Source organism: Capra hircus, chromosome 19 (assembly GCF_001704415.2).
Source record: "Capra hircus breed San Clemente chromosome 19, ASM170441v1, whole genome shotgun sequence".
NCBI classification, from domain to species: domain Eukaryota; kingdom Metazoa; phylum Chordata; class Mammalia; order Artiodactyla; family Bovidae; genus Capra; species Capra hircus.
The window spans coordinates 9,932,405-9,953,641 of NC_030826.1; the positions used below are offsets into that span (position 1 = coordinate 9,932,405).

Consider the following 21,237-nt stretch of genomic DNA (forward strand, 5'->3'; position numbering starts at 1 on the left):
AGTCTGAGCCACCTGGGGATCTGCCTTGGGTACCATTCTCCACTTTTGGGCAAACCAGCGTGCAAAGGGGTTGAAGACAGCAGCAGCTCTAGAAGTGTCTCACACTCTGACAGCAGCTCAATAAAACCCGAGGTTTCCTACTGCTCTCTGAGCAACTGCAGAATCCCAGAAGCCAAATGAAAAGGCTGAACTGCTCTCTGCCCCTGATCCCTGGCTGCATTCTTTCTCAAAGTGACCTGTTTTCTTACTGGGAGACTGCCCCACTCCGCCCACCTGGTGCCTCCCTAGATTTCCTGATAGCCCTGGGCTTATTTTTTAACCTTCTCTTCCGTGAAAAGCACCGCTCCACTGACCCAGACTGGGCGCACCTCCCCTATGGTCACTGACCCTCCTAGTGTCCCGGGTGAATTGTTTCTCTTCAAAAGCCTTAGAAAACCAGCAGCAATTGGGGGTGAGGTGTCTTCCAATGCCTGTAAATGCCTCTTATCCTGCGTTTAATACGCCGGGTTTAAGGAGAGCAGAGAGACAACGGGAAATGACTCGCTGCTGATTAGGGCCTGGCGGGGGCCCCCTCGGGCTGGTGTTATCTTTTTACATTCAACTGCCCTGGGTCCCGAGAGCCTCTCCAGGTAACTTAGACTGAGTTGGGGGCGGCTAAGGCGTGAGGAGTGAGTTACTGTCTTAGCTCCTCTAAGCAGAAGCAGCACTAGAAAGCGCCCCCCCCCCCACCCCACCCCGGGTTCTAGAAATCCCAGCCTTGACCTGGAGACAAACTCCAAACCCAAATAAACGGTCTCCGCCCGGGCGCCGAGAGCCTCCCCATCGTCATCACCCTTCCTCCCCGTTCCTCGGGCCAGCCGCCCCCCGCCTCGCCAGGCGCGGCGGGCTCAGCCTCCTCGGGGCCAGACCCCGGCGCCCGCCTTGCGCCCCGCACCCCGCGCCCAAGCCCGGCGGGGCCCGAAGGGGTGGTGGGGGGTGGGGGGCGGAGGTCGGGGAAGCAGGAGGCGGAGTTCCGTCCTTCGCTGATTGGCTCGCGGCGGATGGGCTGCGGCCGGGCGCAGCCAACCCGCGGCGTGTTGCTATGTGCTGCGCCGAGGGGATAGGCGCGGGAGCGCGTCCGTCACTCGGCAGCCCCCGGCCCGGCCCGGAGGGATGCGGAGCGGCGGCGGCGGCGGCTGTGGCTTTAAGAGCGCGCCCGGGGCCCGGGATCCGGCCGGGCGGTCCTTCGCTGCTGCGCATCCCCGCGGAGCCGACCGCGGCGCGGGCCGGACGGGGCTGCTGGCTGCCGGGTGAGTGAGACGCGAGCGCGGCGCGCGTGGGCGTGGGGCGTGCTGTCAGCGCGGGGCGCCCGGTCGGAGCGCGGGGCGCCCGTCCCCGTCCCCCTCCATCCCGCCCCGGGGCCCCGGCGGCCCGGCTCCCTTGGAGCGAGCGCGGCACCCTCCGCCTGGCGCGGCCGAGGTGGGGTCCGGCGCGGGGGTCGCCCCGGGGCGAGGTGGGGGGGCCGCGGGCACAGGGGGCGGGGAGCCAGCCGCCGGGGCCACGTGACCGGTTTGTTTACAAACACTGCCGGGGCCCCGGCTGCGGCCCGCGGCTGGCGCCGAGGGGGCGCAGGTCCCCGGGCCGGGGCCGGGGACCCGGGCGACGAGACGGGCAGGTCTGGAGCGAGCGGGGCCGGGGCGGGGGGTGTGAACCTGGAGACCCGATGGCCGCGCCTTTCTCAGCTTACTTCCCGCGGATTGGGACGAAGTGGGCGGGGGGCCAGGGTGGGAGTTTCAGGCGTTTTCTGTCCCCGATGTCGCTGGGTCTCCGCTGGAGACACTGGGTCCGGGGGCGCCGCCCTCGGTGTGCCCCCCCGCCTCCCTCCTTTTGGGAGACTAGCCGCCCTCGAGACTCCGAGGAGCGCTTGGCCGGCCGCGGGCAGAGGTAACCGCAGCCGAGTTCCTGCCTGGCCGCTTCCCGGCGCCTCCCCAGCGCCCTTGCCAAAGAGGTGGGCGCGAGTTCACTCCTGCCCGACGGAATCAGGGGCCTCTCCAGCGCGTATCTCTCGAGAAGTGGGTCTGGCGGGGCACCCCGGACCTCTCACTGCTTCAGGTGCACCCTCCCTGGCCGCTGACCTCCTCTGGGCAGCTTCACCCCAAGTGGCGACTTTTCTCTTGTTGGCGAGGATGGTGGGGAGGGGAACCACCTGTTCTTCTGGACCGGGCCCAGGAGCCTGCCACCTCTGACTTCACTCTCGGCTTACAGGAGCTTACAAAGCCAAGGGAGTGAGCGCCCTCCGTTTTTCTGTGTGATGGAGCTGACCCACCCGCAGTCCCGCGGCTTTGCCTGGCCCGGGGAAACCGCCCCTGGGCTTCGCTGGGTTTTTTGTTTTTGAGCTCCGGCCTCCTTGTCAGTTGCTCTCCTCGAGTGTTGAGGCTGTTTTCAGTAAGTCGTTGCTTCTGGTGAGTTTAAAAGCCGAAAATACAGCTAGCTACTTTTTTTGGCCACATCCTGCTGGCAGGCGGGATCTTAGTTCCCCTACCAGGGATGGAACCCACACCCCCTGCGATGGCAGCTGGAGCCTTAACCCCTGGACCGCCAGAGAAGTCCCAGCCATTCCTTCTCCCCCTGGCTCTTTCTCCCATGTTCCTCTCTTCTGGTCCAGCAAGATGGGGCTGCCTGTCCTAGAGCATTGGGCAAGAAGGGATGCTTGTGTTCCACTTGCTCCCAGAACATTGGCCACACAAGGAACCTAGGGGATTGAAAAGCTAAGTGACTTGCCCAAGGCAGCTGATGTCACTGCTTCTGGGGTGAGACGTGACCTCACATGCCTGATGCTGTCCACTGCTGTCCTGATTCTGAGAGCTCAGAGTCTTGTGGTCAGTGGGCCTGGATTCACCCTTCGCTGACTTTCCTTTGACCTAGTTCCTGCCCCAGGACTGCATTGATGGATTGAACCTGAGTTCTCTCTATTCCTTTGACTGAGACTGAGCCTCCCCCGCCCCTGGCTCCATACCCCCTCATAAGGGAACATTTCAATTCTTCTAATGTGTGATAATGAGTGTGCACGTTCTTTACCAAGGAACAGGTCCAGCCTGGGGAGAGTTGTGCAAACTTCCCTTTGGCACCTTTCTGTATCCCCAGCTCCTTGAGAAGGGTCTGGAGCAGGAAGGAGCCTTGGGCTGACCCCCCCCCCCGCCCCACTCAGTTTGGCATTGCCTCATCAGTTTAGGATTCGATAACAGCCATTGTGTCTGGATAATTTGTGCTTGACCTAAAATTCAGAAGCTTGGAATTAGGGGTGAAAAATGGGAAATAAACACCATGCATAGGAATAGCATAAAATATTCCATAAAAATATTCCTTCATCCCTCTAGGAGAGTGGTTTTCAAACTGAACCACAGTGATGAATACATTTTACATCACTGCACAGAGGTCCACAACTGCCTAAGTTCCCAGAAACAATAATTGCCCTGACTACCTGCAGTGTGTTCTATTTATAATTTTTTCCTACTTAATTAAAAAAAAATATCAACTGCTGGTCATGACTCATGGCCCACAGTTTGCAGAAACATTGCTGAAGTTCTCAGACTTAAATGTGCATAAAGACAACCTGGGTAGTGTTTAAACATGTAGTTTGTAAGTCCAGGCTGGAGATGTTTGTTGTCAGAGGGGAACATTTTTAATAAGTGGGCCATGAAGTTATGAGGCCGATGGTTGATAAGAAACTCTGAACTAGTGGGAGTTTGGGGCAGTGAACAATGATATGCAAAGCCTTGATCAGATTATACGACCCACACTGTATACAAACCAGTACCACTCATCTGTTGCAGGCCTGGGCTTTGAAACCTAAGGGTATAGTGTTTGCTTTCAACTGCCTTGAAGCATTGGCCCTGAGAGGTAGGCATAGGCCCTGTTACTCCCACAGCACCCTGCTCCAGTCCATTTGAGGGCTGCTGTTCACTATTCTGTATGACTGGATGTTTCTAGGTGTGTGGGGTTGGGGTCATGAGTAGTGCTGTTGAACCTCCTGCATTATTCCCAGATTTAGGTGAATTTTCAGTGTTTTAACGATTTTAATTATTTTGAGTTAATGGTAACAGTCATTGTGCCTGGGACATTAACAGTCTGGCCAGCAGGAAAGGTTGATTTTGTTTAATATCTGGGTGTTCCAGGCTGTGTAATCTGGAGGAAGGGCATACTGGTGATTTTACTTTTTGTTGGGAGCAGGGAGGGGAGCCATGGGTTTGTCTGTTAATAAGAAGTGACAACAAGTTTCCATGCCCCCTTGCCGACCTCAGCCCACCTTATTTCCTGGGTGATGGCTTGGTTCCTGTGTGCAGTCACCGTTTTCTGATGCTGTTACCTGTCTCTGTTACCCGTTCCCTGGTAGCTCAGTTGGTAAAGAATCTGCCTGCAGTGCAGGAGACTGGGGTTGGATCCTGGAGAAGGAAATGGCAAGCCACTCCAGTGTCCTTGCCTGGAAAATCCCATGGACAGAGGAGCCTGATGGGCTGCAGTCCGTGGGATTGCAAAGACTCGGACACGACTGAGTGACTAGCAGTTTCACATCGCTTTACCTGTCTCTACTTTCAAGCAGAAACATACACACCTGCTGCTTCCGCATGTTGGATGTTTCCCTCTTAGTTCTTGTGTCCAAACACGTTGGTAAAAGAAGTTTCCTCGAATTAATCAAAGCTGTAATTTAGCTTCAGAAAAGATTCAAATTCAAATTCATATTTCTGTGGTCCTTCCTGCCAAGGGTATGCCTTATTTGGGAAGGCTAACAGTGGGATTGTTGAAATTAACTTTAATAATATTCAGTTTGGTCAAGCAGCTCACATGGAGAGTGTTGAGTTTTGAGCCTCTGGAAAAAGAAAGCAACAAAAGGATAGCCAAGGATACGACATCCTAGGATAGGAAGAGCAGGTGGGATTCAAATAGAGGTCTGGATCAGTTTTCTTTGTAAATTATCTTGGCATTTCCCTAGAGTCTATCAACCAAACCACCAGTTGCTCTTGACAATTGCATTCCCTTCATGACAAGGGGGTATAAAGCTCTGGAAAAGGAACTCTTTTTTAGCATCTAGTGATGGAAAGCAGGTTTCCCTGGCAGCTCAGTGGTAAAGAATTCGCCTGCAATGCAGGAGATGCCGGTTCAATTCCTAGGTCAGGAAGATCCCCTGGAGAATGAAATGGCAACCCACTCCAGTATTCTTGCCTGGAGAATGCCATGGACAGAGGAGCCTGGTGGGCTACAGTCCATGGGGTTGCAAAAGACTTAGGGACTAAACAACAACAAACAGTGGAAAACCAGGGCCTACAGGCTAAAGGGATTCCCTTACCAGTTTTGAGTTTGGTGATACTATCCCTAACAAAAGGTGGTACTGCATCTCTCTGGACTTCCCTTGGAGCTTTGACTTCCCTTGGAGCGTCCCTTGGAGCCTTGGAGATTTTAAACTAGGATTATGCCCCTCCCATTACCCTTCAGAAAGCATCCACCTCCTTTCCCTGTAGCCCCATCTCCCATCTTCTCCCACCTCATTCCCTACCAGTCTTCACTTAGTCTATTCTACTTCAGTCTGGCTTGTCTGCTGCAGTGGCCTTCCTGAAGTTTCTAAAACATGTAAGGTTTGTTTTTGTCGTTGGGCCTTTCTGCTGGTGCCTGGTCTCCAAATTTTTGCATGATTGGGTTTCCTCACTTGCTGCTCAGAGAGCCCCTCCCTGACCTGTTATCTAGAACAGTTCTCCTTCCCTGCCCCTCAGCCTCTCTTAATCCCCTTAATTTTTTTATTTTCAAAGCACTTTAATACCATCTGGAAGTGTGTTGTCTACTTGATGGCTGGATTGGAAGCTCCTGTGTCTTGCTCACTGCTGACAGTGCCTGGCAGGGAGTAGCACAGGGTAAATATCTAATTGTTGCTGGAGTGAATGAATGAATGAATGAATGACCAAGAGAGCCAAAGTTTAGAGTCTTTTAAGAGTAGAAACTGTGAACAAAGCTAGTGGAGGCAATGGAATTCCAGTTGAGCTATTTCAAATCCTAAACGATGATGCTGTGAAAGTGCTGCACTCACTATGCCAGCAAATTTGGAAAACTCAGCAGTGGCCACAGGACTGGAAAAGGTCAGTTTTCATTCTAATCCCAAAGAAAGGCAATGCTAAAGAATGCTCAAACTACCACACAGTTGCACACATCTCACACGCTAGTAAAGTAATGCTCAGAGTTCTCCAAGCCTGGCCTCAACAATACATGAACTGTGAACTTTCAGATGTTCAAGCTGCCTTTAGAAAAGGCAGAGGAACCAGAGATCAAATTGCCAACATTTGTTGGATCATCAAAAAAGCAAGAGAGTTCCAGAAAAACATCTACTTCTGCTTAATTGACTACGCCAAAGCCTTTGACTGTGTAGATCACAATAAACTGTGGAAAATTCTTAAAGAGATGGGAATACCAGACCACCTGGTATGCAGGTCAGGAAGCAACAAGTTAGAACGGGACCTGGAACAACAGACTGGTTCCAAATCAGGAAAGGAGTATGTCAAGGCTGTGTATTGTCACCCTGGTTATTTAACTTGTATGCAGAGTACATCATGAGAAATGCTGGGCTGGATGAAGCAAAAGTTGGAATCAGGATTGTGGGAGAAATGTCAGTAACCTCAGATATGCAGATGACACTACACTTATGGCAGAAAGCAAAGAAGAACTAAAGAGCCTGTTGATGAAAGTGAAACAGGAAAGTGAAAAAGTTGGCTTAAAGCTCAGCAGTCAGAAAACTAAGATCATGGCATCTGGTCCCGTCACTTCATGGAAAATAGATGGGGAAACAATGGAAACAGTGACAGACTTTAGTTTTTGGGTATTCCAAAATCATTGCAGATGGTGACTGCAGCCATGAAATTAAAAGACGCTTGCTCCTTAGAAGAAAAGTTACGACCAACCTAGACAGCATATTAAAAGCAGAGATATTACGTTGCCCACAAAAGTGCATCTAGTCAAAGCTGTGGTTTATCCAGTAGTCATGTATGGATGTGAGAGTTGGACCATAGAGAAAGCTGAGCAGTGAAGAATTGATGCTTTTGAACTGTGGTGTTGGAGAAGACTCTTGAGAGTCCCTTGGATATCAAGGAGATCCAGCCAGTCCATCCTAAAGGAAATCAGTCCTGAATGTTCATTGGAAGGACTGATGCTGAAGCTGAAACGCCAATTCTTTGGCCACCTAATGGGAAGAACTGACTCATTTGAAAAGATCCTGATGCTGGGAAAGATTGAAGGCAGGAGGAGAAGGGGACGACCCAGGATGAGATGGCTGGATGGCATCACCGACTCGATGGACGTGAGTTTGAGTGAACTCTGGGAGCTGGTGATGGAAGGGAGGCCTGGTGTGCTGCAGTCCATGGGGTCGCAAAGAGTTGGACACGACTGAGGGACTGGGCTGAAGAGTAGGAAATGACTTTCTCTGTTTTTTTTTACGTTTTCTTGGAGTATAGTTGGTTTACAATGTTGTTAATTTCTGCTGTACAGCAAAGTGAATCAGGTGTGTGTATATAATACATATATCCCCTCTTTTTTGGATTTCCTTCCCATTTAGGTCATCACAGGGCATTGAGCAGAGTTCCCTGTGCTGTGTAGTAGGTTTTCATTGGTTAATTATTTTATAATAGTTTGTTTTCAAGAGAAGAGGAGGGAAAGAAGTTTTCTCTTCCTTTTCTTGAGGATTGCTGTTCCTGTGGAATTACTTTCTTTTGGGATTTCTGCTTCTCACAAATTTTTCATCCTTTTATTTTTTTAATAGGTTGCCAAAGTCTCTAAAAGCTCCACTATTACTTTTTTGTTGTTAGTAACTCTTGCCTGCTCTACTAGCCTCACTCTAGGCTTCATTGTTTGGACAAACATAGTAATCATGTTTCATTAATACTAGGCACTATAAGTAGAGCTAAGAATCTTGACTTTGGAACCAGAAAGCTCTGTGACCTTGGACATTTTCTCTAAGCCTCTGCTCCTTATTTGTTAAATGAGACTAATAGTAGTTACCATCACACAGGGTTGATGGGAGGATTAAATGAGAGAATGTACAGGAACCCAGGCCCGGGGCCTGGTACATAAGTACTTGGTATTAGCTATTAATAGCAAGAGTAATATTAACAGTTAGATTCTCTCTCTCTCTCACTGTCAGGAATTCCCATTGATTTCGGAGTGCAGTAAGACGGGGAAAACTACCAAATTTTAAATTAATGTAAGTAAATGAAGACCAAAAAGGTCACTTAGATTTATCAGAACTGGAATGGAATGTAGAAGTCATCTAATTGGAAACTGCTAACCAACTCTTAATAAACATCTATGTGGAAGAAGTAATATTTATAGAAGTGTCTGGAAGAACAAGTTGTCTACCTGGTCTTAGTTTTATCCTTGATTTAAGTTGGGCCAACTGAAAGCTGCATACTTGGGCCATGGTAGCTCAGCCCCGCCAGAATTACTTTCACTGAGATGAACTTGAGATGGGTGTCCTGCCCTTTGCTTTATGGACTGATGCTCTCCAAAATAGCTTTAGGTAACTTGCTACTATATTTCTTGTAAGAGTTTACATAGTTGAAGACTTAAGCTACAGCTTCACTTAATGTCTCTGTTAAGTTAATTGGAGAAATTTTCTTTCAGAGTCTGGTGCCAGGAAAAGCTTTGCCTCTCCCAGGGAACTGGCATGACTTTCCTTTGTGGACAGTCGGGTGTAACTGATCATGTTTCTCTTTTTGCTTTGGCTGCCAGGAAGCAGAGAAACAAATTTGTGGCTTGACTTTAGTAACTGTCGGGCCCTGTATCCCAATTTTTTCCAGTGGTAACTTTATCCTCTTATTTTCCCTGCTTTCAAGCTGATGGTTTATAACTCTGTATTATTTAGATATTTGCTGGATTGGGCATTCAAATCCATTTTAGGTGTTACATTTTAGAGACACAAACGTTGAGGCTCAAACAGGCAATAAGAACTTGCTTATTAATACACAGAACTAAGTAGGGCATAGGATAGACTGTAAACTGTATCTTTTATTTCTCAGGTCCGGGCTCTTACAACTCCTGTGCATTCTGGAAGAGTACCAACTCCTGACTTAAACTCTAAAGAACTCATAATGTCTCAATACTAGGCCAAGCCTTCCTTCTCTCTTGGGATGGGGCTGAGCAGCATCTGCCAGTGAGGTCTGGCACTGCCACCTGAATCCCTGTTTCCTGGCTGGGTCACTGACCTCTCCGGTCTCCTGTGTTACGGGGCAGTCAGGCCTCCCCCGTGGTCTGGGAATGCAGTATGTCCAGACTTAGAGGGCTTTAGCTGAAATGAGAGAGTGCCTGCTCAGGATGAAATCAGCCTCTAGTGTCTGGAGTTCCCTTGGCTGTTTCTTGCCATGAAAGAAAGGCTTGATATTCAGATGGCAGATGGGTGCCTGATGCTGTTTACTCGCTAAGTCGTGTCTGACTCTTTGCCACCCCATGGGCTGTCGCCCACCAGACTCCTCTGTTTTCATGGGATTTCCTGGGCAAGAATACTGGAGTGGGTTGCCATTTCCTTCTCCAGGGGATCTTCCCAACCCAGGGATAGAACCCATGTCTCCTGCTTGGCAGGTAGATTCTTTACCACTGAGCCACTGGGGAAGCCAGTTGTGTTCCACTGAGGCTCAAACAGAGTCCACTGGGTGTGAACAGTGGTTGAGATCAGTTGGGCAGAAGAAAGTGGTTTTCTTTTAGCTGATGTGAAATTTTGATATGGAAATATTGACCTGCCTAGTGATTAGTTTTCCCATGGTGTTCTGGGTGGGAATACCTGGGGCAAGAGAACATATCCTGCCTGAGTCAGGAAAATTTTGATTCCTTTTTTGAGATAGAGAAAAGGAACCTCTGGTCTGGGGCTGAAATTCAACCTTGGTTTTATTTTTCCCTGGGTAATCATCATTCAACAGATGATAAGACCTTTGGGAGAAAAAGATAAGTTATAATATGGCCCCTAAGAGCATATCCTCAAATAGGAGTGATTAAGGCATCTCTGTCAATAACCAGAGTACAAGGTAGAAAGAGTTTAAAGTCCTTACAGCGATACAGAAAGAAGGGTAGGCATTTTGGAGATAGGACTGGGAAGAGTGAAGAGGATTTCAACATGCAGAAAGAAACATGCCAGGGGAAAAAGTATGAGCAAAGGCAGGGAGGTATGAACATGAGAGGTAATGTACACGGAATGCCAGGAGGCATGTGTGATACAAGGAGAAATTGCTTAGGCTGCCGTTGCCGTCGAGTAGCTCCACGGAAGTGGGCTGTGACTTACATTCACAGTAGAACTCTGGACGATGAAGACCTGTGAACAGCGGCCTGCTGCTCAGCCGCTTCAGTCGTGTCCGACTGTGTGCAGCCCCATAGACGGCAGCCCACCAGGCTCCCCCGTCCCTGGGATTCTCCAGGCAAGAACACTGGAGTGGGCTGCCATTTCCTTTTTTAATGCATGAAAGTGAAAAGTGAAAGTGAAGCCACTCAGTCATGTCAGCCCCTCAGCGACACCATGGACTGCAGCCTTCCAGGCCCCTCTGTCCATAGGATTTTCCAGGCAAGAGTACTGGAGTGGGGTGCCATTGCCTTCTCCGGAACAGTGGCCTAGCTGACATAAATAATTGTTGTTTAGTTGCTCAGTTGTGTCTGACTCTTTGCAACCCCATGGACTGCCACACTCCAGGCTTCCCTGTCCTTCACAAGCTCCCTGAGTTTGCTCAAACTCCTGCCCATTGAGTCAGGGTGCTAGCCAACCATCTCATCCTCGGTCACCCCCTTCTCTTCTTGCCCTCAGTCTTTCCCAGCATCAGGGTCTTTTCCAGTGAGTCAGCTCTTCGCATCAGGTGGCCAAAGGATTGGAGCTTCAGCTTCAGCATCAGTTCTCCCAGTGAATTTGATCTCCTTGCTGTCCAAGGGACTCTCAAGAGTCTTCTCCAGTACCACACTTTGAAAGCAGTTCTTCAGCGCTCAGCCTTCTTCATGGTCCAGCTCTCAGCATCCATACGTGACTCCTGGAAAAACCGTACATAGGTAATCGGCATCCTCAAAAGTGCGACTGTCCCTAGGGATTCTCAGCCTTGATTGTCCTAAGAATTCCTGGCCCAGCTAAAGACCTATAGAATCAGAATTTTCAGGATAGGGAATCTAATAAGAATAAGCAAATAATACCCTTGCATATCCCCATTTCCTAGATTTTTCTACACAGCCCATCTCACTCTGTCTGGAAATCACTAAGGCAGTTGGTCTCCCAGGCAGAAACCAGCTACTAAACCTCCTTAACCTTTGGCCCCCTTTCCCTGAGTTTCTGTTTGCCTCTTCCTAATCTTATTTTGTCTGTCTGTCCCTGTGTATCATCCATTGTATGTGTTTCCCCTTAATCGTTTCTTTGACCGCTTTCGTCTTTGTTGGGGTGTCCCTAACTAAACTGACCCACCTCCAAAGGGACCATAAGGTAGAAAGGATTCACTTTCAGTATTTGCTGTGCTAATGGTATAAACGTGTATTATGTAAATATATATTAGATAGGGCTTTTGGTTAGTTTTGCTTACATGATTCTTAATTTGTTTTCTTCAGGATTTGAGGGGAAAAGTATTTCCACCCATGACTACAGCCTGAAAGCTAAATATCCCCTTAGCTTGAAGGGATGATAAGAACTGAAAACGAGCTTTTTCTGCCTAATCTGTTGTCCCCGGAGAAGGCAATGGCGCCCCACTCCAGTACTCTTGCCTGGAAAATCCCCTGGACAGAGGAGCCTGGTGGGCTGTAGCCCATGAGATCACTGAGGGTCGGACACGACGGAGCGACTTCACTTTCACTTTTCACTTTCATGCCTTGGAGAAGGAAATGGCAACCCACTCCAGTGTTCTTGCCTGGAGAATCCCAGGGACGGGGGAGCCTGGTGGGCTGCTGTCTGTGGGGTCACACAGAGTCGGACACGACTGAAGTGACTTAGCAGCAGCTGCAATCTGTTGTCCCACCTTCTGGTTCAGGTTATTCTCTTCCCTCATTTGTTTTCTCAGGTTGCTGCAATTAAAGGTTGACGCATTGGGCCAACCCTGGGAGTCGGAAGATGTTTTGAGAGAACTTGACATCTTTGTTTCCCGTTGTCATTAATTGACTTAGTCTCTCTTTCCGGGAGGTATTGTCTTAGAGGGCTCAGGACCAAGAATGAACCTCTTCAGATCACTTTCTGTCATGTCTTGGTTGAAGGATCCCCTGGAGGGGGGGTGGTTCCCACATTCAAATCTCAGTTCTGGTACTTTCTATTTAAGCCACTGGTGGCTCAGACCGTAAAGAATCTGCCTGCAGTGCAGAAGACCTGGGTTCGATCCCTGGTTTAGGGAAGATCCCCTGGAGAAGGAAACAGCAGTATTCTTGCTTGAAGAATCCCATGGACAGAGGAGCCTGGAGTCCTGTGGTCACTGGGGTCACAAAGAGTCAGGTACGACTGAACAGCAAACACTTTGAGTTCACTTTTTGGTACTTTCTTGCATAGTGACCTCGGAGAAGGCAATGGCACCCCACTGCAGTCCTCTTGCCTGGAAGGTCCCATGGACAGAGGAGCCTGGTGGGCTGCAGTCCATGGGGTCACTAGGAGTCGGGCACGACTGAGTGACTTCACTTGCACTTTTCCCTTTCACGCATTGGAGAAGGAAATGGCAGCCCACTCCAGTGTTCTTGCCTGGAGAATCCCAGGGACGGGGGAGCCTGGTGGGCTGCCGTCTATGGGGTTGCACAGAGTCGGACCTGACTGAAGTGACTTAGCAGCAGCAGCATGGTGACCTTGGGCAAATTGCTGAACTTCTCTTGGGCTTTTTCATCATCTTTCAGCTAGGAGTAATCATAATAATACCTGCTTCTCTGGGTTGTTGTGAGGATTGAGAGAATACATATCAAGTGCTTTACCCCTCATGGGCCCATAGTAAGAAATTATTAAGTTGTGGAGTTCTGGAGAGTTTCTGACAGTTGCTGAAAGGCCTCAGTGACTCTTCCTACCTCCTTTGCTCATTTCCTACCTTCCTACTCTGAGCTCTTAGTGCCAGCAGGGCTTTGGGCTAGCTATGACAGGTAATTAACTGGATATGGTTCCTGGACGTGGTTGGGAATGACAATCTAGTGGGAAGGTTAACCTATAAACTGGTAGCTTTGTGGAGGCCTCTTAAAGTATATGAGAAGGCTGCACCAGCAATATGCTTGGCCCCCCTTAGTATGCCAGGCTGAAAAGGAGATGACGCTGTCGTTCTTACTAAAATCTGCCATTCCCATAACAGGAAGAATCCAGAAATTTGCTCTAGAATGAATCTGTCTCCCCCACCCTGTTCTTTTCCATTCCTTCAATAAATGGCCACACTAGGTGACAGTTTAATTCTTAGAACAAAATGCATCCATCTTTGGGGTGGTGATGGCTGAGACTTCGGACATACAGGCAGCCTTTGGAAAGCGCCTCTGCCCTTTTTCTCTCCTGAGTTTTAAGTCCAGTTTCCAAATTCCAATCGTGGAAAGGCAGGGAGCCCAGCCACAGATGTCAGAGTCGAGTTTTGGATTTATTTGAATTGGGAGATTAAAGTGAGAAAGCCAAAGGCATGCTGACAGCGGAACAATAGAATGGTATTGGCAGATTTGGGATGGATGGTTTGTAGCTAATTGGGGCCCCAGCTGTGCCCTAGGGGAGCAGCAGTTAAAGAGAAATCAAGGTCACACAGTGCCCGTGTTCCAAAAGACATTCATTTATTCAGTAAATAATATTGGACCTTTGCGTGTATGAGAGACAGGCGACAATCAAATAATCATCTCAAGTGCTATCGCGTGGAGTTGGGGGCCTGTCCTTGTGGTGATTGGAGGAGTCTAAGGTGAGGGTTCCCTTGGGAAGTAATCTGAGGCCTGGCCATATCTCTTATTCTGCTTTCCAAGACGTTTTCTTTACAGGTCTTCTAAATGGCTGCTTTACATAGCAGTTCACGTGTAGCCTTGTCTGGGACAGAGGAATGGGCTGGATCCCTGTCTGGGCCCCAGATCATGGGAGGAATGCATTCATTTTGTTTTAACCAGGATTATCCTCTCTGAGCATGGCCAAGCACAAAATGAAGGACTGACCCTGAAGGTAACAGCCCTGGGGACTGGCAAGTGGGTAGATCTGGTTTCTTTGGAATGTGGAGCAGAGGCAAGGTCAAAGGACCCTTTTCTTCTTGGCCTGAACCAAGTCTGACATTGCATTTTCTCTGACTCATTCTTACCAAGAGCAGCAGCTCAGACTGCCCTGGGACCTTAGTGGGGACCATCCTGGAAGAGAAGGTTCCCTGGGTGGGAAGTCAGGGTTTCTCTAGGGGTCTGGAAGCCACTGCCAGCCTGGGGAGGGTGCCTTAGGAAGTTTCCCTAGGTGGGCAGTGGTGGGAAGGGCCAGGGGAGGCTGAATGGGAAGTATTTCTGACAGCAGACAGCAGCGGGGTAAAACCATCAGAGGTTTTTATGGTGGGGCCTATCAGAGATAGGGCTCCACAGTCCTGAGTTTCAACCTGCCCGCCCAAGTGAGTTTACATCAGAAGAGTTTGTGGAACATTAATGGTGTGTGAGTCCCATGTAATGCCCAGAATTCAGTATTTTAAATGTACTGGATAATGGTAAAGTAAGGAGACTATAAAAAATATCAGCTTTATAGGGTAGCACAGAGCCAATGACGGTCATTCATTTTACTCGGTTAATTAACATTTATCAAAAATCTCCAGTGTGCTGGATACCAGGAGTCTTTGGGAACCAAGGAGGGTGGGTGGGTAGAGATTGGACCTCTGATTGCAGGAAGTTTCCAGTCTGAGAGTGGAAAGGTCCTATTCCAGAGAACAGTTTTTTTGCATGCTGGATGAAGGGGCCCCCTAGCTCTGCTTAGGCTCTCTTTTTCTTTTGGCCTGTGAGACGCGTGAGATCGATCCTAAGCTCCCCAACCAGGGATCGATCCTGCATCCCCTGGATCGGCATCACTGGACTGCCAGGGAAGTCTCTCTTCAGGGTCTTATTTGAGCTGGGTATTGAGGGATGAATAGGTATTTACTGGGCAGAGAAGATAGGTTAAGGCTTTGCAGGAGGCTGAACTAACTTGAGAAAAGGTAATGAAGGAGCTCGGTCTGATGGGGAAACAGGTTTGCAGCAGTGTGGGAAGCTGACAAGAAGATACAGAGAATTGGGCCCAGGTTTCAGTGCCACCTAACGGGGGTTGAACCTTGTCTTGCAGGCTGCTAGGAAACCGCTGGAGGTTTGAAACAGGAAAGCACTGTGATCAGATTGTGCTGTATAAATAGAGTTCTAGAACTGTTGGGTTGGCGAGGTAAGAGCTGAGTCAGGGGGCCTAGTTCAGGAAGTGCAGGGTGAGAGAGAGCCTGGCTTGCAATGGTGCGGCTGTGACTGAGGGCGACAATGGGAAGGTGGGCTGTCGAGGCAGGCAGCTGTGTAGGGGACAGACAGGGTGTGTGTGAGCGACAGAAGGGAGAGAGAAGAAAGGGTGTTTCCTGCCTGGGCAGCTGGGCCTCCAGGAGGAGGGGACAGAAGAGGGGGACAGGGCGATGGGATCCGGGGGAGGGGGAGAGATGGTGCTGGCTTTGGGGATTTGAAGCGCTTTCCTAGGAGCCAGAAAGGGGTCCCCTTGTAGAGAGGAATCCTCGGACTTCCCTGGTGGTCCAGTGGCTAAGACTCCACGCTTCCCGTGCAGGGGGCCTGGGTTCAATCCCTGGTCAGGGAAGTAGATCCTGTAACTTAGACCCAGTGCAGCCAAATAAATCAAAATAAATAAATATTAAAGAAAGAAAGGAATCCAGAGAGGTATTTAGAAGGCTTGAGTGTGGATGAGAATGCTGGAGGGGGTGGGGGGAGGGCGGGCAGGCAGGCAGGTAGGCATATGGTGGAAGCTCCTCCAAGGAGGAGGAGGATGGAAGAGCTGCCAGGGAGACAGGCTCAGAGAGGCAAGAGGAGGCCCGTAAGGGAGAGTTTCAGGGGAAAACACAGCCCAACGAGAGAGCTGAATGCAGCACCAGGGCCAAATAAGTGCTAGCATTCAAAAGTATTAGTGTTTGGACTTGGCATGTTGGAGGCTGCCCATATTTTTGTTACTCAAAAGCCTGGTTGTGATAAATGATATTCGTGGAGCGCTGCCAGAAGGCTGTGTAGCTCTCCCATTCCTCCGGAGAGTCGATATCGCTGGATCCAGCCAGACCATCCGAAAGCCACGTTCTTGGGCCGCCCTCATTTGACCCCGTGTAGAATCCCAGTTACTGAATCGCTCTTCAGTGTTCCTTACGCTGTCCGTTTTCATGGAGAGGCCTCTGAGAAAGTCTTGCAAGAGAATTCCAGGGTGGAAAGGGCTCATGCACTGGGCCTCTATCCCCTGGCTTGCTCACTGTCTTCTGTGACCACCCAGAAGAGAAACATCTCTCAGAGAATCTGTATCCTGAACAACCAAGATGCTTTTATTTCATAAGAAATATAAAACATCTAACGGCTGGTATTTTCTTTTCCTGCCTTGGTTCCTGGGGAGCTCAAAGCCAAATTTGCAGTTGAAATTCAGTAAATCTTTAGCAGTTTAATAGCGTGTGTTTGTGTCCTAACTCTCTTTGTGTTAATTCTTCTGACCCTAATTTCTTAATTTATTTTAATAGTATTGTATGATTTGTGCTTTTGTAAAGCCCCCTTAAATCCTTTTTGGATCTTGGTGTTGTATAAGAAAAAGAAGGAAGCCATCAATGAACCTGAGCCAAATGTGCTTGGTAATGAATCTTCAGACAGATCATATTTGGTTGGAACTGTAGAAACAACCCAAAGTAATATCTGATCTCTTCTTAGCCAGCTAGCAACAGCTATTTGTATGTAATGACTAGTAAATTACTTGGAAGTTTCAGAATATTCAAGAGGAAGTGCCTCTTCTCTATGGAGGTGTTCTAACAGATGTAAGCCTCACATGGGGGCCTCCCAGGCAGAGTGCTGAACTAAGGGCCATGTGGTAACAGATGTTGCAAAGCACTGTCCAGCCAGTGGACTCTGTGAGGCTGGTGTGTTTCTGTGACCTCGCGAAACAGAAGGTTGGCGGGTGGGCACTTTCCTCTGGGGCAGGGTTCAGCTGGCAGAGACATCATTGCAACATGAAATCAGGATTTTAAGAGCTGAAGGAATCCTAGAGATCATGTAGGATTATCATCTGACAGATAATCCCCCTGAAATCAAGACTAGACCCTGTATCCAACATAGAGATGAATGGTTGGTTTTACTTATGAAAGAGTGGTTTCCTGAATATATCCAAATGGTTTGTTTATATATTTATTTTTTTCATCAACTAGATGGATTTAAAGTACCACCTGAGTTTAGAGGTATAAAGGGGTTAACCATGAAGTGATAGCATTGTTTTTCCCACGTGCCTTGCACATCAGCTTGTGGCAGTTTTAATACAGAGTTTCAGTAAGGTTTTCAGTAGCAGCCCTGTCCTGGGATTAGTAGAGTCAGTGCAGACGGCAGAGGTAACTTCATTGCATGAAGTGATGGAGTGGGCTGTTGTTCACAATGACACGGCAGTAATGTCAGATCCGCAGCTAAGCCACCAGAACCTGCTTAAACCGCAGTCTACCTTTAAGTGGATTAATTTAGGCCTAACCCTCTAACCACCGTGAGTCAACCTGGCAGACAGGAGTACCGCTCATTCGGGTCTTGTGGACAGGAAGGGTTCCCGCGTTTTTTTCTCTCTTGCTGGTGAGGATGATCGCAGCTTATCAAGGTTACGGAGTACCAGCCACATGGCAGGTGCTCTGCTGAATGCTTTCCTTGCATTATGTCATCTGATGCTTTTGTCTCCCCCACGAGGTAGGCACTGTCAGCCTCTTTCAGGCAGCTTGCCCAGTGGCGATGCAGCTAGTGAGAAGAACCAAGACAGAAAATCCAAGTCCATCTCTAATCCTGTCCTCCTCGCCAGGGGAAGGTACCACCACCCACTTCTCTCAGGTGGCAGCCCAGGGAAACTGGGCCCCCCTGCTCCCGGGTCAGGGTCGAGGATTCTGGTGAGATCAGGAAAAAGGGGAAGAGAGAGGAGTATCTCCTGGGACAGAGGTTTTCCACAGCCATTCTGTCTCTTCGTTTTCTCTATCTCCAGTCCCAGCATGGCTCACCTGTCCCCTTTCCACTGCAGCCTATATATTGCCTCCAGTTGGGTCTTCTCTCTTTCCTCCTGGAACAAGCTAGTCAGTCATGCGCCTACCCTCTTGTCCTTAAAGCCAGCATGAAATCCTCCTTAGGATTCCTAAGAGTTGCTACAATAAGTGCATCTGTGCTCAGTTGTGTCTGACTCTTTGCGATCCCATGGACTGTATCCTGCTAGGCTCCTCTGTCCATGGGATTCTCCAGGCAAGAAGACTGGAGTGGGTTGCCATTTCCTCCTTTAGGGCCTACAATAACTATAAGATGGAAAAGCTGGAAAATGGTTAAGCTGTAACCTCAACAGATATATATAACTATGTATGTATGTATGCACTTATATATAGATAGACAGCTTCCGTTGGTGGCTCAGTTGGTGAAGAGTCTGCCAGCAATGCGGGAGACCCGGGTTCAGTCCCTGGGTTGGAAAGATCCCCTGGAGAAGGAGCGACTGAGCGACTTCACTTTCTTTCTTTCTTTACTATATGCCAGGTGCATATGTTAAGTGCTTTATAGGTTTTAGCTTAGTTAATTCTCACAAGACCCTTATGAGGTCATTAGTGTTCCTAGATTTTGATGAAGAGAGCAAGGTCCAGAGAGTTAAAGGTCACACAGCTAATAAATTATTGGACTGAGATTTGAAATCTTCGGATTCTGGTTCCCAAAACCCCTTTTAAAAATAGGGTTGTAGTTAATTACATATTGCACAATATGATATTAATTTCAGGTATACAACATGGTGATTTAATATTTTTATACATTATGAAGTGACCACCACAGCAAGACCTGTCACCATACAAAGTTATTACCGTATTGTTGACTGAATTCTCTGTGTGTACATTTCATCCTCATGACTCGTGTATTTTATTGCTGGAAGTTTGTGTCTCACCTGTTTTATTTGTGCCCCCACACCTCTCCTCTTTGGCAGCCACCAGTTTGTTTTCTGTATCTGTGACTGTTTCTGTTTTATTATGTTGGTTCGTTTGCTTTGTTTTTAGACATATAAGTAAAGTCATATGGTGTTTGTTTTCCTCTGACTTATTCTACCTTGCACAATACCCTCCAAGTGCAACTGTGTAGCTGCAAATGGCAGGATTTCATTCATTTTTATGACTGAGTAATATTCTATTGTGTGTGTATATAAATAAATATATATATATTATATATACACCACATCTTTATTCATCCATCAATGAACACACTTTGCTTCAATATCTTGGCTGTTGTAAATGCTGTTGCAGTGGACATAGGGGTACATAGGTATTTTTTGAACTAAGTGTTTTGTTTTTTTTTTTTTTTTAAATTTTAGTTAAATATCCAAAATTCATCTGTTCACCCACTGCCTCCTATTGCCTTTATGAAGGACATGAAAGTGATGAGATGGTCAAATCTGCTTTTTAAATACTTAACACTGGCCGAAATGCAGAAGGTGGGTTTAAGGGGGAAGGAGACTCAGCTGCCTGCCAGGGCTGTGTGCATCAGTGATGCTGTGTCCCTGGCAGTGCTTTAGGGCCTTCGAGCATGGCCACGAGGGAGATCGCCCCTCTAGGGGAGGGGACACTGCTGCGGTTCCTCCGGCGTGCTCACCACCTTGAGAGGAGAATTCTAGGTTTAGAGAACTGTCATCCCAATGATCCCAATGATCCCATCTACCTTGCTTGAAGACAAGCTAGACAGTCCTAATGAAGCGGCAGGAAAACCATGTCTGTCTCTGAACTCTCTGGCCTCCTTTTTCTTTTTCTTCTTTTGAAGCAGCAGCATCTTTTTTTATTTTATTTTTTCCTAATTCATCGACCACTAAAAATAGTAATAGCTGCAGTTTTGGTGTTTTGTGTGCCAGCACTGTGCATGTACTTTCACCCTCTCATTTGATCCTCCTCGCCCTGAGTATGTCGGTTCTATTAGAATTGGGGAAGCTGGGGGTAAGAGGGGTTGAATACCTTGCCACAGTCACTCAGCTACAGTGGAGCAGAACCAGCCTCTCTTTTTAGTTTACCATTTTCACGATTTTATTTTTATTTTATTAAATTTATATTTTTGGCCAGCCTGTGGGATCTTAGTTCCTCGACCAGGGATCGAACCCACACCCACTTCACTGGAAGCAGGGAGTCTTAACCGCTGGACCACCAGGAAAGTCCCCTACCACCGGTTTCTGATTGCAGAGCCCACTTCTTTTCCAGGCAGTCTTTGCCTGCCTTCCTCCAGAACAACACCCCACGAAGAAGCGACCACACCTCGGGGTGGTCCTGTCCTGTGGCTGGGGCGGAAGCAGCCTTGTTCGACCAGAGGGCTCGGTACCTCCTTCCCCTCCCTCCACCTGCAGGGAGGAAGGTTCTGTTTTGAGTTCCACCTGCAGTCGTGGCTTCTGGTGGAAAAGCCCAGTCCATGAGGTGGGATGTCTAGGTTCGCTGTGCGCTCCCTGTGAGTTTGGCTCTCAGCGTGGTGTATCCGAGGTCTTTGTTTTTAATCATAATAGTTCACATCTTTTCTTTCCACACCGACCAGCAGGGGCCAGCTGGAGGTGGTAGCAAATCTCCCTTTAATTTCCACTGTGATGGATTATTACTTCGCTTAAAATGGTGTTTAATTTGTACACGTGCCCTGAGGCTTTTAAATATTGAGCTCATTTGATTATTGTTGGAAATCAATTTAAACTCCACAATGTGTTCAGCAAGGTGGACTCAGGAAGCCCCATGGAGCCTGTGGCCCCATTAGCAGGTACTGGAGGCCAGAGATTAAAATGTGGTGAGCTCTACAGCCCTGTAGCCTTAATTTCTTCCTTAAAAAAAAAACAAAAACAAAGCTATTTCATCTTCCTTCCTAACAACTGACTTCTTTTTACTTCCTTTTAAAAAACTGACCGCTTTTTAAAGAAGCAGCTTTTAATATTCGGCCTTAAGAGGGGAAGAGACAGTAAGTGGTGATTATTTTTTGGTCTCCAGCTCTTCACTTTTTCTGACTCAGCCCATTCTTTCCTTTCTTCTCAGGCTCCAGGACCCCGCTCTTGATCCCCCTTCCCCTTGCTTTCCACTTTCCCCCTCTTATTCCTTCTCGTTTGCCCTGCAGCAGTTGAACAAG

General features: G+C 48.4%; 1 protein-coding gene across 5 annotated transcripts in view; it reads left to right on the top strand.

Annotated features, from left to right (window-relative positions):
* YPEL2 (yippee like 2) overlaps nt 1,126-21,237 on the top strand; it is a 65,200-nt gene continuing 45,088 nt past the window's right edge. The window contains exon 1 of one of the 5 annotated variants that reach the window (XM_018064134.1): nt 1,126-1,289. The gene's annotated coding sequence lies outside the window, so the exon portion shown is untranslated. Of the gene's footprint in view, nt 1,290-10,990; nt 11,032-12,420; nt 12,443-19,512; nt 19,589-21,237 lie in introns of those variants that run through there. The other 4 variants (XM_018064139.1, XM_018064135.1, XM_018064136.1 and 1 more) reach the window with 4 other exon arrangements.